The 4308-nt window shown below is 45.2% G+C and overlaps 1 non-coding gene across 1 annotated transcript; it reads left to right on the top strand.

The window, feature by feature from the left end:
• The first annotated feature begins 3877 nt into the window (after positions 1–3877).
• On the top strand, positions 3878–3984 carry LOC126658924 (small nucleolar RNA R71). Its single transcript, XR_007634490.1, has one exon. It is a non-coding gene; the product is annotated as a small nucleolar RNA R71 (small nucleolar RNA).
• The last annotated feature ends 324 nt before the right edge of the window (positions 3985–4308 follow it).

Consider the following 4308-nt stretch of genomic DNA (forward strand, 5'->3'; position numbering starts at 1 on the left):
TACACGTTGGCACCGATCACAATGGCCAACAAACTCTTTGGCATCACGAAACAAAGTTGGCCAAAAGAACCCGCTCTCAAGCACTCTAGCGGCGGTTCTAGCCGAACCATAATGTCCGGTCTCATGACATGAACTCAAAATGGGCATCATTTCTCCCAAGGACACACATCGTCTCAACATTCCATCACCACATATTTTAAACAAGAAAGGTTCGTCCCACAAGTACCTTTTAACATCGGATAAGAACTTCTTCCTTTTGTGGGATGTCAAGTCCGGAGGCATGACTCCCGATGAGAGGTAATTTGCAAAATCGGCATACCATGGTGTCTCCACTTCCCGAATCATCATAAGCGTTTCGTCCGGAAACCGCTCATTAATCTCCTCACCAATAGGAATTGGTTCCGGATTCTCAAATCTCGAAAGGTGATCCGCCACCACATTCTCCGTACCCTTCTTATCTCGGATTTCTACATCGAACTCCTGCATGAGAAGAATCCACCGAATAAGCCTAGGCTTTGCATCTTGCTTAGTGAATAGATACCGTAAAGCGGCATGATCGGTGTATATGATGCATTTCGACCCAAGCAAGTATTGTCTAAACTTATCGAGAGCAAAGACAACCGCCAACATCTCCTTTTCGGTAGTGGTATAGTTGAGTTGTGCTCCCGCCATAGTTCTACTAGCGTAATAGATCACATGCACCCGCTTGTCCTTTCTTTGCCCCAACACGCAACCCAATGCTTGGTCACTAGCATCACACATTAGCTCAAAAGGCAAACTCCAATCCGGAGATGAAATAATGGGAGCGGTCACAAGTGCCGACTTTAGCTTCTCAAAAGCATCTTGACAATCCCTTGTGAAGTCAAACGACGCATCTTTTACTAGCAAACTTGTCAAAGGTCGAGCAATCGACGAAAAATCTTTAATGAAGCGCCGGTAAAAACCCGCGTGGCCCAAAAATGCCCGAACTCCTTTGACCGTAGTTGGAGCGACTAATTTTTCAATAACCGCCGTTTTTGCCCTATCCACTTCAATTCCCGCCTCCGATATCCTATGCCCGAGTACAATGCCTTCATCCACCATGAAGTGTCACTTTTCCCAATTTAGCACTAAATTTGTCTCCACACATCGTGCTAAAACCCGCCTTAGATTCGCTAAACAACCATCGAACGAATCGCCAAACACGGAGAAGTCATCCATGAACACCTCCATAATATCTTCAATCATATCGTTGAAGATTGAGGTCATACACCTTTGAAATGTGGCGGGTGCGTTGCATAGTCCGAAGGGCATTCGCCGGTATGCAAAGGTACCGTAGGGGCATGTGAAGGTCGTCTTCTCTTGATCTTCCGGGAGGATTAAGATTTGATTGTAACCCGAGTACCCATTAAGGAAACAATAAAACTTGTGTCCCGCTACCCTTTCTAACATTTGATCGATAAATGGTAGCGGAAAGTGATCTTTTCGGGTTACCTCATTGAGCTTCCGATAATCGATGCATACACGCCAACCGGTTACCGTCCTCGTGGAGATTTGCTCTCCTTTTTCACTCTCCACCATCGTCATACCGCCCTTTTTAGGAACACATTGAATGGGACTAACCCACTCACTATCCGAAATCGGGTAGATTATTCCGGCGTCGAGGAGCTTGACGATCTCTTTGTGCACTACCTCCTTCATATTCGGATTCAATCTTCGTTGCCTTTGAGCCGACTTCTTTGACTCGTCTTCGAGATTAATCTTATGCATCACAATTTGAGGACTTATTCCTCGAATGTCTGAGATTTGCCAACCCATTGCTAACATGTGCTCTTTCACCACTTGCACAACCTTCCTTTCTTGATCCTTAGAGAGCTTGTTCGAGATGATTATCGGCAAGGTTTCATTCTCCCCAACAAAAGTATACCGAAGGTGTGGCGGAAGCGGCTTCATTTCAACTTTCGGGGGCAACTCCGAAGATGGTGGAGTCACACCATTGCTCTTATCTAAACTTTCCGGCTTCGGTTCATCCTCTCTAGTATACTCATCATCCCCCGACTCGGAATGAAACGAAACTTGAGAGATTTGTTGAGGACAAATTTCTACCCTCTTTGCTTCATTCAACAATTGCACATTCTCCCGGAGTTGCTCTTCCACAATCTCATCAATCACATCAATTCTCATGCAATCCTCCTCCTCGATGGCATTCCGCATCACTCTCTTCATATCAAATTCCACACTTTCCTCATCAATTCTCAAGGTGAGCTTGCCGGCATGAACATCAATGAGAGCACGCCCGGTGTTCATAAAAGGGCGACCAAGAATCATAGGACATTCTTTATCTACCGCATAGTCTAGGATCACAAAATCCACCGGAAAGATGAATTTATCCACTTTAACGAGCACGTCTTCCACTATCCCATATGGCTTTTTGAGAGAGTGATCGGCAAGTTGCAATACCATCGAGGTGCGCTTTACCGGTTGATCGCCAAACAAAGACCTAAAAAGAAACAATGGCATCAAGTTAATACTTGCCCCAAGATCGCACAAGCAATTTATAGCATTCATATTTCCTATAGTGCAAGGTATAGAAAAACTCCCTGGATCCTTAAGCTTTATCGGTAGGTTGCTTTGGATTATGGAACTACAATGCTCCGTGAGCGGTATTGTCCCATCTTGCTCCCAACTACGCTTGTTCATAATTATGTCTTTCAAGAACTTTGCATATTGGGGCATCTCCCGAAGTGCATCCGCCAAGCTTAGATTGATTTGCAATTTCTTGAAAATCTCAAGGAACTTGTGAAATTTTTCGTTCCCTTGAGCTTTCCTTAACCGGCTTGGGAATGGAACCGGTGGCACAAACGGTGGCGGCGGTGGTGGCCTCACATAGGGCTCTTCAACCTCGATAACCACTTCCTCATATTCCTTTGGTAGTTCTTGGCTTGAGCTTGCTACATCAACAACCACTTGAGGCTCATCCTCCTCAACAACATGCTTCTTCCCATTGGCTTTCTCAAGGTTTCTCCCGCTTCGGAGCTCTACCGCCTTAACTTGCTCTCTAGGGTTGTTTTCCGTAGTGGATGGCAACCCTCCTTGAGGTCTTCCTTGAAGCGAAATTGCCATTTGAGAAATTTGAGTTTCCAAATGATGGATAGTAGAAGCTTGATTCTTCTCCCTTTGCTCTATTTTTTCTAACTTCTCTAGCACTTTGGAAAGCACATTTCCCTCATCCGTATTCTTTTGTGGTTGGAATCCCGGAGGGTGTTGAGGTCTACCACCATAGTTGTTTCCTTGCCCTTGATGGTTATGATAAGGGCCTTGATAAGGACCTTGTTGTTGGGGCCTATTTCCTCCTTGGAAACTAGGACCCGCTTGTTGATTTGCTTGCACATTGCCTTGACCCTCTTGATTCCTCCATCCGAAGTTAGGGTGGTTTCTCCACCCCGGATTATAGGTATTCGAGTAAGGATCATTCCCTTGACGTTGACCTCCCACATAATTCACTTGTTCGTTCCAAGTTTGACCCATGGCATAGCACTCATTACTTCCATGATTGAAATCTCCGCAATGCTCACAACCTACTTGGACATATGCAACCGGAGCATTCCGTGGACCCACTTGTTTCTTCAAGGCATCAACTTGACTTTGTAAAGAGGCATTCATGGCTTTCATCGCTTCAAACTCCTTGGATTGGTCAAGTGTCATCAATGCCTTTTGAGCCGGTGGTCTTCTCCTCTCCGAGGACCAAGTGCTACTTACCATAGCCAATTTTTCAATCAACTCATTAGCCTCATCAAGCGTCTTTTGCATCAAAGAACCTCCCGCGGCCGAATCAATGGTAGATCTTGTGATTTCACCCAAACCATTATAAAATATTTGAAGCACATGTTCCCTTACAAGCCGATGATGAGGTACATGCCTTTGGAGATCCTTGAACCTCTCCCAAGTTTCATAGAGAGATTCTCCCTCATATTGGTAATAATCAATGATGTCCTTTGTCAACTTCGCGGTTCTCCCCATTGGAAAGTACTTGTGAAGGAAAGCTTGAGCAAGATCCCGCCAATTGTGGATAGATGCATTAGGAAGTGATCGAAGCCACAAGCTAGCCTTGTCTCTTAGTGAGAACGGAAACATTCGAAGCTTGATTTGATCGGAGGTGACATTATGGAGCTTGAATGTGTCCAACACTCCCAAGAACTTGGCTATGTGTTCATTCGGATCCTCACTTGGTAACCCAAAGAATTGGCACCGATTCTTTAGGAGTTGAATCGTGCTAGGCTTGATCTCAAAAGTAGCCGCGGTGACCGGTCTTGCAAAGCACCCATAGGT

This window comes from Mercurialis annua, linkage group LG7, assembly GCF_937616625.2.
Source record: "Mercurialis annua linkage group LG7, ddMerAnnu1.2, whole genome shotgun sequence".
NCBI lineage: Eukaryota > Viridiplantae > Streptophyta > Magnoliopsida > Malpighiales > Euphorbiaceae > Mercurialis > Mercurialis annua.